This window comes from Chelonoidis abingdonii, chromosome 3 (genome assembly GCF_003597395.2).
Source record: "Chelonoidis abingdonii isolate Lonesome George chromosome 3, CheloAbing_2.0, whole genome shotgun sequence".
NCBI classification, from domain to species: domain Eukaryota; kingdom Metazoa; phylum Chordata; order Testudines; family Testudinidae; genus Chelonoidis; species Chelonoidis abingdonii.
In genome coordinates, this window is record NC_133771.1 from 181,292,330 (window position 1) to 181,304,255 (window position 11,926).

Genomic DNA, 11,926 nt, shown 5'->3' on the forward strand with positions numbered 1-11,926 from the left:
ATGTGAATCTTTATTTGGCTAAAGCTCTAATTATTTTAAGCCCTTTTATTGTCTTTAACGTCCATTGCCATTTAACTCTAGCTGTACACAAGTGGACAGGTTTCACACGTTATGGTGGTGCTGGAGAAAGATGGAAAAATGTCTTGCAGTCAGAAAAAGGAAATTGAGTGGATTCTGAAAAATGCATGTAATTCTTAGTCCCCACCCCACGATATTAGTAACTTAGAAAAGCTTCATATAACACAAGTGATGTATATTGTATACCGTGCAAGTGCTGTGATTCAATTTGTAATACACTATATATGACTACAATGGCTCTTCTTAATTCATTCACAGCTTTGAAACTTGTGAAGGCAGCTTTTACTTCAGCACCTAGAGACTGGACATTGCTATTATTCCAAAGAGATTTGCTTGCTTATCTTCCCCCCCACCCTCCAATCTATTCTGGTTCTTTTACAATACTCGTAACTGTGGTACCAGAGCACCTTTTATTAATTTGTATTTCCTGATTAAAGCACCCACTTGTTAAATGCATGCTTTGAATAGCTCCATATCACCGACAGTGTTTGAAATGACATAACATGTAAGTGGCTGCCGAGCTCCCAGTGAGACATATTGCAGACACTGGAATTGGCTAGAGGATGAGCTAATTGCAAACTGCTTTCATGTTTCAGTTTATACCACACTATTTCGGGAACAACTCAGGGAGAGAGAGTTTCAAGAAGCATGGCACAAAATACATGGACCACCAATAACTGACCATAAACAAAATAGCTATCAAAGCCTAGAAGCAAGAAAGCTTTGTTAATTAAAGTGACACTTAAAAATATCTTGTATGAAATTTTCCTGTGTTGTTACAAGCACCATCTATCACTGGAAGAAAGAAATTATATTTTTTGTTGTTTAGTGTGTGTATTTGCATATAGGCAGTTTTCCCTGTTTTTGTGGATCTTTCACACAGCAAATGGGGAAGACAAACATTTTTTAAAAAATAGGGGAGAGTGATTTTCAGCAATTTTCAGACTTGGGGCAGAGACAGTCTCTTAAACTACTTTTAACTCATTTGATTTCAGGTTGACAGTCGCTTTAATAAATGTCTGTAATAAATGCCATGCCATATTTATGCATCGTGAAAAATGCTTAAGTATTAATGGTGCTAACTCAGTAAAAAAAAATTGTTTAAAAGTTATCAAATTCTCAGTTTATTACGAAACTTAAATAGTTTCTTGTAGATGGCAGCCTTTATGCAGTGCACTATAGAAAGAAAATTAAAGATGCTCATCAGGCAACTTGTACTGGAGATGAGAAACCTTTCAGGCTTCAGCCACAGTGATTCCTTTAGACTGCAGCAGATAAGAAACAATAAAACACACGCGGCTGTGACATGCTGTATTTTTGTTTTTTACCTGAAAGCCAAAGATAAACAGTTCACACAGCATTGGTAGCTATTGATTAAGGCAATAATGTTTAAGCAGTGGGTTGAGGTTTTTTATTTTTTTTTTTTTAAATCCCTTAACCCTTTCCAGGCCTAACTAGCTTTAAAATAGTATCTTTCTTGCATGCACATAAGTTTCTATTACATCTTAATAGTTTAATTTGTGTGTGATTCTTTCAAATTGCAGTTTGGCTCCATATTTCATAATATAGCCTTAAATGTAGTTGCCGACAAAGCAAAGCAATTTATCTTTGTGGATTTCACCAATAAATACAACTCTTACATATTTACTTTGGGCTGCAGCTCAGCTTGGAGTTATTTGACTTGCATGTTCATAGCACATTTTAGTTTTTGGTTCCTCCTGACAAGAAACTGAACTTTAATAGATTTTACAAAAAATGTATCTATGTATGTGCATATAAGATTTCCCCAGCACACACACACTCCTATGCACCTTTAGCTGCATTTATCTCATCTCACCTCACCAAAGCCATTCCTACTATCATGATTTGCACCTTAAATATTTTTCCATGAATATTTGCTTGAATAAGAGTTAATTCACATCAGCATCTTTTGTGCCTCATTTGTGCTTTCACTTTCCACAGATTTTCTTGTGAATAAGTTTACTGGCAGGAATGTTCAGGGAATCAACATAAGAATAGAAACCAGAAATCTGACTGTAAGGGCTATACTCTTCCAATGAGGAAACAGAAACAATGCCACATGACCAAGAGAGCTCAAATTTTATGCAGAGAAGACTCTCAATGACTTGCTTATGAACAATCCACAGATGAAGACTTAATCACAAAAACTGTAAAGCCATGGCAATTCACAAGTAGATACAGCCTAAATTAACTGAACAAATTATCTGCTATGAATTATTTGCTACACTCTTTTCTAATGTCTGTGCTAGCATTGTGTGATAAGACACTTGCTACCTCAGCTGGCCAATGCCTGACAGCAATATCCAGGATGCTCATTACATGCCAGCCATTTTGGGACATGCTCTTTACTTTTGTTCTCCACAATTTTATCTCCACTATACTGTATTTTGGGGGGGGGGGGGGGGAATGTTTTCTAAGCTATTTATAGTTTGAGCTAAAATCAATAGTGTTCCATGCTTCCTCTGGGAGAGGGTGCTGAAGCAAAATATATCACCTTTGTGTGACCAGTTCGGCCTCAGCGTGGATTATATAAACAAGAGAGCAGTGAGTAGGAGTTGGGATGTGATTTTAGCTCTATACAAAGCTCTGGTAAGACTGATGCTGGAATACTGCATCCCGGTCTGGCGTCCACAAGTAATGGTCTGTGATATAGTAGAGGTGAGACTAGATCATGTAGTGTGTCCTAGTCTAAAGTTGGATCTTCCAGCTAGTAATGCAAGCCCTGGTGCCAAAACCAATGACCTGGAGAAAGTGAGAGCCATTAAAACCATAATCACTTAAAAAGAACAGGGAGTACTTGTAGTCCCACAAGGACTCCTTGTTCTTTTTGCTGATACAGACTAACACGGCTGCCACTCTGAAAATAATCACTTATGGTTCCTTTTTGTAGCTTAAAATGATCACTTTTAGTAATATATTGTACTCTTAAAAATAAGCAGTCATTTCATTAACTGTGTTATCAGCTAGTCCACAGAAATATGTAAAACAGGTCCGCAACCTTTCACAAGTGGTGTGCCGAGCCTTCATTTATTCACTCTAATTTAAGGTTTTGCGTGGCGGTAATACATTTTAACATTTTTAGAAAGTATCTTTCTATAAGTCTATAATATATAACTAAACTATTGTTGTATGTAAAGTAAATAAGGTTTTTAAAATGTTTAAGAAGCTTCATTTAAAATTAAATTAAAATGCAGAGCTCCCCTGATGGTAGCCAGGACCTGGGCAGTGTGAGTGTCACTGAAAATCAGCTTGCGTGCCGCCGTTGGCACATGTGCCATAGGTTGCCTACCCCGATGTAAAATGCAAGCAGCTGTTTGGAATGCCTTCTAAGGCCCAATAGCAAGACAACCAGGCTAGAGACAGAGATAAGAAGCAGTTCACAAACAACAAACTTTGAAACACAGGGCATCTGCTGTTCTAATTAAGAGCGATATGATTGCTTGTCTGTAACACAAGACAATAATCAGATTCAGGAGATGATAATTCACGAGGGCAAAAGCTTGGTCGTTATCACCACAAGGGAATCAGATCATTGCTGAGAAAAAAAAAAAAGAAATTAAAATCATATTGTTTCTCTTATAATGTATGTTTAATATAATAAATTAATATAAATCAAAAATAATAAAATACAAAAGGTAATACACTTCTTAAATTCCTAACCACACCGGCCCAAGTCTAGGCCTGTGACTGAGGTCTGCAGGGGAATTTGAGGCGACTTGGAATGATTAAGAATGCCAATATTTCACACCATTTGTTATATTCTGAACAAAATGACAGTGGCCTTTTGGATCACAGAATATTATAACTGCTCCCCTACCTTCAGAATGAACAAAGCGTCCCCTTCTTGTAATCATTTGCTGTGAGAGTTTGGCTAAGTGTTATCTTTATTGAGAACAGCATATTTCTGATTAAAATAGGTCTCAATTCTGTAAAACGTTTTGGATGTATATAGCTAACACTTGTCCTTTTAGAAAATAGAATAAAATAAAAGGATATGAATATTTAGCTTTGTGCATTTCATAGGGAATTCATCAATGCTTCCATATTATAAGAGTGCATTATTGCTGCTTTGTAATATGTTCAGTGCCAGAAGCATGATAAATTACCACTGAAAACATTAATGTGCATGACTAACAATAGTAAAGCTATAAATTACCATAATTTTTATGCCCCCTGCAGCTAGTAGTACAACACAGTTTTTCAACCTTGTTTTCATTTGCTGAATGTAGACAAATTTAGAATGCTATTGGTGTCTGCTAGAAAGACATACAAATGCAGACATTGTATTTCTAGGCATGAGATACTGTGCTCCCTGAAGTATTTATAATATAGACACAAAGACTATGACTGTCATTAAAAAATATAAGGAAAGGAACAACTCCAGTTAATTTTTATGTATCTAATATCTTAATGTATATTTGACTATTAAACTAAAGCTGTTAATTTTTGACAATGGAATGTAACTATCAGGTGTAACATGAAATATTACTAGTGATCTTGCTATGAACATTTTAATATTTGCAGTATAGGCTAGGTCAATAAAATCAAAGGAAAAAAAACCTTGCGTAAGTAAAGCTTGCAGATGTACAGCTCATAAGGGAGTGTGCAGTGAGCAGACATTTCTAATCAGATTGTGAGTTTTTACTGTATCCATTGTGGTATTTTTAAAAAATTGATAATTACTTTAGATAGCTGAAGATTTAAAGTTAAGCTAACCTCAGTATTTGAGGTATTCAAGGTATTTTCCATAATACATGTCGTGAATCATAAGGCAATACCACAGATACTAAGGGTGACCCTATTTATTTTGGGCTAAACTGGCTAGTTTTTCAGAGTATGTGCATTCTGAATAATAGATTTGGAGGCAAATTATTTTTGTAATCCCTACAACTTGAAAAAGAAAGTTAAATGTCAGCAATTCCCTGCATAAATCATGCAACAGCACAGCTAAAGGGTGTTCCAAGCTCAGCTTCTGACCTTAAAACTATTCTTAGTTATGTTTCTTGTACCTTATTATTATAGCTGTTTGTAATATGTGCAATGCCAAAAGCACGATAAATAGCTATAAGAAGGTATTTGATTAGAGTTGTTCTAAAAGGATCTGAGAGGCTGAGCCTGGAACAGATTTCCTGTGTGACCTTAGGCAAGTCACTTACTCTCCCTGTCCCGCAGTTACCTATCTGTAAAACAGTATAATACTGTAAATAATAATACTGTCCTCATCCACAGGGCTGTTCGGAGGATGAATATATTAACGATTGAGAATTGCTCAGTTGCTACGGTAATAGGAGCTACACAAGTACCATTGAATTAAAAGTTGTACCTAACAGCACCAGCCAAGGTGAAGCCCTATTGTACTAAGTGCTGTATAGACACATTTATGCTTCACTGCTTTTGATACTTACAGCAAAGAGTGGAAGAAACCAAGCTTCAATTCTTAATCACCTTACTTCCATACTTAATAGAGAAACTCAGCACCTTATCTAATTGTACATGAGACCAAAGTGTGAAGTTCTTGAAGTCAGATACCACCCCATTATCTCAATGGGGTCACTAAGAGAGGGTGCATTGTGGTTTCTGACATCAAAAACTATTGACAGGCTCAGCAGAAGCTTAAGGCATCCTGAAGGGGTCACTTCGTAATGGACTTTGCACACAGATTCCTGGTGGTTGGTTTGCAGGGGGTTGGAATAGAAGCCCTTGCATGAAAGATGAGTTCAGAGAAACACCTTCTCTTCCTTCCTCTCACAAGGCCCATCATCCGAGTACTCCCCCCACCATCCATTGTTTCCCTTTTTTCGCATACACAGGCTCACCGTTGGTCTGGACAGTTTTAAGAGAAGTCTCAATACAAGCAACACATTTAGAGCAAAATCATTGAGTGTGTATATCCCTGGACTGGTTTAGACAAGAAGTGGGAAAATCTTCCCTCCCCAGGCTGCAGAGTCGCTCTTGGCTACTACTGCAGCCTTAATGCTCCCTCTTTATGGGGAGATAAAGGGAGGAAAAATGCAGTAGCCCCACATCCCATCCACACCTGCCCCTATGAAACTGTCACAGAGTAGAGTTCCAGGCACTTCATGGGGTATTTATCTCCTGCTCCACCAAATTCTGCCCTTCTCCTTTTTGCCAGTAGGCTTAAAAACTAACCACACTAAGGCCTGGTCTACAGTAGGGGTGGAGTGTGTGGGGGAAATTGATCTAAGTATGTCGACTTCAGCTACATTATTCACCAAGGTGTCTTCACCGTGGTGAGTGGACTGCTGCCGCTCCCCCATCGACTCCACCTGCGCCTCTCGCGGCAGTGGAGTACAGGAGTTGATGGGAGAGCACTTGGGGATCAATTTATCACAATCCGGTGGGTAGTGTATGTGGTTTATAGCATGGAAGGTCACTGTCAGTCATCTCCTCTACTCAGACAGCAGTTTTTCTACCAGACATCTCAACTCCAGTCAAGGTATAATGTTATGCATATTGATACATGTACTCACAATTTGCTTTCTACAGTAACAATGTCAGATCTTTTCCTATCAGTCTTTTCTCAGTTTTCCATGGAGCCCCTGCAGAAGAGATCTATATTGTACTTGTACTAAAATCTTGCAGAATTCCAGTGACCCAGTCGCCTCAGGCAAGTTATATTCTTTTCTATTTTGAATGGGTAAGTAAAATGTTATGGTCAGTGTGACAGAGTAAGTTTTATGTCTGGACTGGTAAATTAACCTGGCAAGGTTGCCATTCTGTATTTCATCATTTTGTAGGTATTTCATTTTGAATATACAAAACTAATGAAACTGCCCACATATTTGGCAAAGAAATTTAAATTTTCTAAATTGTATTTCTTTATGCTTCAAATGGTTGTTTCTTAGGCATATATATGTAAAACCAACACAAAGATAAACTGCTTTGTAATTTCATGCATACTGTAGGAAAGCTGAACCTTTCGAGCACAACACTGATTTGGATTGAGAAGATCACATCCACACCAGATAGAAAAACAAATTCCTCTGAGTAATAATTCCTTAATTGCACCCACTACGTTTACTTGGAAGGAAAACCAAAATTTCATAACAACAATCATTAGAGGCAGTAGGCCTGGGCCTGCCTGTTCTTAATTATCCCTCTTTTCAGGCCTCCAGGTTCTGCAACGGGCTACTGTGGCTCAAGGGGCTCTAGAGTCCCCTGCCCACCTCACCCTGACTGAGCAACATAGGCCTTGGACTACCGACCTGGTACTGATGTCACAAAAATCCTAGTATTGTTTCCTCCCCTAATGCACAAGCTGTGGCTCTCTCAAGTGTTGAATTGGCTCACCACCAAAATGCAGCCGCGTCGTGAGCTGATTGGGCCATACCAATCTGCAGCTACCCCAAATGCAGACACAGTTTAAGAGTTGGAGGACTTCTTACTTTGAGTACACTAAACTATATGCTTTGATAACAGATGGCTTATAGGCTGGCCATCTCCAGTTGTGATCGTAAAACAGAGAATAGTATGTTACAATGTACAGTGACCCAAGTGATGCTATCAAGTCATGGAAACGTTTGACCTGCACATACAAATACAGAATTAGTACCAGTTAAATCTAAACCCTACCCAATGAGATGTTCTAAGCCCCCTGCTGAAAGAAAATTGGTTCAGTGGAACAGAGAATTAAGGGGACTCTTACCGTTCCATGAGACTTAAACTACCAGATTGATTGAGGGTCCAATTCCAGGCAGGATCTGGGACCTGTGACCCAAGTGTGGGTTCCACCACCTCTGTCTGCAGATGAACATCACTGTCACTTTCCCCATCAACTCCAGCAGCTGGGTGTGTAGCAGCTTGCTCTGTGGGTGTGTTCAGTTTGCTTCAAATGATGGCCCAGACTTCAAAATGTACAGGTTTATCCCTCATTTATGCTGTTATGACTTCACTTGCTGGAACACAAAACTATGAAATTGAGGGAGATTTGTAAGATGACCTCTAAAATAAGAGCTGTGGCGTTACAGAAAGGGTTGCAAACTAGCAGACCGAGTCTTCAATTATGTTGATATTATACTGACATACATTTACTGTAGCTGTAGCTTTAGAAATGAAAAATGTCTCCATTTTAAAGTGAGATAAACTAAATACTTAGTCTTGCTTGCAGATAGGCACTCAACCATTGAGCTGTGATTGAAATTTCAGCTATTAATGCAGTTATCTTGATGATACGCAAGCACTAGCTGCCAGATACTTAGAACTAACTGGGTATAGTATATTGAACTGTATATTCTGTCTGTTTCCAACATGAGGCCCTCTACATCCATCACAATCTGGTTGCCAGAATCTATCGCCTCCCTATCCAAACACCACAAATGTCCTTAAAAGCCTATACAATTACTTGCAGAATCCCTAAATAAAAAACTTGGTTAAAAAGAAAACCAGCTAATTCTGCAAAAAATATACTTCCCTATCATATTACTTTGTACTTAAAATCTAGGAAATGAATAATAAACGATATCATAAATGCACACTGCCAGCGAAAGAAATGTATTAATCTTGCCAAGTATAACACAATGTTTATTTTAATCACATTCATCACCTTAGCTTTCCCAATATAGTATTCTTTTATCAGTAAATTCAAAGTATAAACAAAGAAAATTAACTATAGAAGTACCATTTCCACAATGAAATCAAGTTCAGTTTTGCACTTGAAGCACATATTCACCCATTTTGTGCATGAAGAATGCATGTTATTCTCCTCCAAAATTATATAATGCATTACAGCTTATCCTTCCGCAATTTATGCTTTGAGTATAGGATGAATATTCTGGGAGTTTACAATTAAATTGATTAGTTTGAGTTAAAATTAATTAAAAATTTATCCTTTACAGAATTTGAATGTCAGACTTTTCTCCTGAATAATCTAAATATTAATGCAGGCGCACAAGGTGTCAAAGTTAGAACTCACCAAAACCTTTTCCATAAGCTACATTTAAGCAATTTTTTATGATTAATGTTCACTTTCCCATTATTTTTCATTCACATAAATTTCTTCTTCAGTGAGACTGATCAATATTGTACTTCAGAAAATTCCACATAGAATTACCCACTTTCAAAATGACTGCTTCTCCTTTATCATCAATAAGACTGAGGTCATAGTTTGCCCACAGTTAGGTGGGCAGTTTGAGATGACCATTTGTTCTTAGTAGGACTGAGGCCACAGGCTGTTCTTTAACACAGATGGATGCTGGCCTCATTTTCACTGGAAATAATCGGAGGCAGTGCCCTTTTCTAAAAGGGCACCTTAAAATGAAGATATAGTGTTGGTCTTGATCCCACTGAGATCAACGAGAGATGGCAGTCAATTTTGAATTGCATAATCTCTGCTGTAAAGTAAACCTGTTGCACCAGATCTACTCAAGAAGAGGGAAGCCTATGCATGTGGTGAGGGAGAGGGGGACTGGTGCATGCCACATACAGGGGGATGTGCAAGAAATGGGGAATTTGGAGGACAGGATGTAGAGATGAACTTGGGTGTGTACACTGTGGTTTTACACTGCTCTGGCAATGCAAAGCACTGTAAGCACAGCTTAATGGTCCCATATGCGCTGACTGCTTTGTACTGCTCCAGAGCATACTGGTGTACATAAATTACGACTCGTTTTTAACTGTCTGAAATTCGTACTTGATATAATTAGAATCATGTGTCCTACAGTAACACTATGGGGGGAACCTAATGTATCTAACATTCAGTTTCACCCATTGGCACAATGGTGTCTGTATTTTAAATGGCAGTTACCTGATAGTAGCCTCACCCCATCAGCTGATGCTATGCACAACCTTGGTGCAAGATGTTATCATGTTATATTTCCCTAACAGTCACAGAGAGAGATTGTTCATATATTACTGGATGATTATTTTTAATGCTACGAATAAACCTTGCACTGGGAATCTGCATTTTACAGTATTTTGGACAAAGGTTAAATAGATCTCACTCCAACTTCAAGATAGAAGCTCTATTTCTATTTGTTAGCAAATGTGCTTTGTTAACTCGATATGGGTATTTAAAACAATGGCATAATTCTTCTACATTTTTAAAGACTGCTTGGGATAAGGACCATCAGACATGTAGTTTGCATTGTCTTTCTTTCCTTGCATTTCTATAGGACCTTCCAGCCAAAGATCCCGAAATGTTGAACTATGAATTCAGCTTTACACTATCCTCTCTCTTCTCAGAGAGGTGTAATCTTCATCACACCAAATTGAGAACTGAGGCACTAGGGGGGTTTAGTGACTTGTCTAAGATTTCTCAGTAAGTCATTGGCAGCCCGTATGTCAAGCCTCTCAGTTCCAGGCCTTAACTCTGAGGCCATACGGAGGCCACTATGTATTTTACTTTACACCAGTATTGTTTTCAATCTGAAGTGCATTTGCTAGTGATATTTGGAAAATAAAAAAAAGATTCACCCATATGCCATCAGTCATCCATTGAGAGCTATTCCATTCTGTACACAGACACACTGTGCTGTATTGAATACTCACAGGCAAAATTTTTTGGTTTTTCTTTGCTTATTCACAACGGTAAAAGGTATGTTTTATTCTCTATGCCTTCTTTCCCTTTAGTAGCTAACAGCACAATGCTTATCTTTAACATCTTGGGATTTTGCACTGTTAACCATGAGATTTGAATATGCAAATTGCTACAAATACTTATGCAAATATAACACATACCTCAGTCTTCTGGCAAGTTACCAATACTGCCCTTGCACTGGAAGTGATGACCACTCCCTCCATTGCTTTACTAGACATCCCTGTCCTTGATTTTCACATAGCATGGAATTAAGTGGACTAGTAGCAGTGGCAACATGTAGTTATGAAATGGCTTGCAGCACAACATGGCTCATTCACCAGTGTAAGAGGTAGAAATATTGACCCCACCTTTACCTCTACCACCCGAGTGGTTAGCAAGAAGAGGAATATTTAAGGCATGTAGAACATACTTAAGGAGAAACAAAACTGAAATGTGTGCAGTTTTATTTGATCTACACAGTACGTACAAATTAACTGAAAATAAAGTGGACTTAAAAAAACAAAAATAAACAAACAATTCACAGAACATTGTCCAGAGACCCAGCAAAGGAAGGAAAAGGCAAGATAGAGCAGTTATAGGTAAGTATTACCAAGCAGCTTCTACCTTTCCACAAATGTATAGAGTGTATATTTACTAACAAGAATATATGTGTGAACTTTGATGTACAACTTCACACTGCAGTGGACATCAGAATGACAATTTCTTTCAAATGCAGTCCCAACTACTAGCTGGTAGTTCTTAAGAGCCATGGAATTTGCTGTTTTTCAGCCTGATCCAAAGCTCACTGAAGTCAATGGAAAGGCTCACTGATTTCCCTGGGCTTTGGATCAGAGCCATACTGAAACGTGAGTTACATATAGGGTATTTACAGTAAGCTTCAGTGGACCCAGGAGCCAGAGTGCAGTCAGCTTTCATCAGGTAAAACAAAAAAAAATGACAGCGATAAGTGACTGTTCTACTGTTGAGTCAGCAGCTCTACAGGCGTCAACAGTATTTCCACTAATAAATGCATGTCTCAGTTACAGTTTAGTCACTGAAGGCCAGATTTAAACACAAACTATGTTTGAGTAAATTATATTACATGAAATAATTACATATTCAATTGTTTTATTTTTTCTAACAATATTAAGTACATTCAACATCTTTCATAGTCACAAACAACCAAAGCATGAAAATATTTATTCAGCATGTGAGGAGATTTCTTGCCTTTCTTGTGTCAATTTATTCACGTAGAAATGGAAGGACTCCTATAAATAGAGGAGAGGGAGAAAA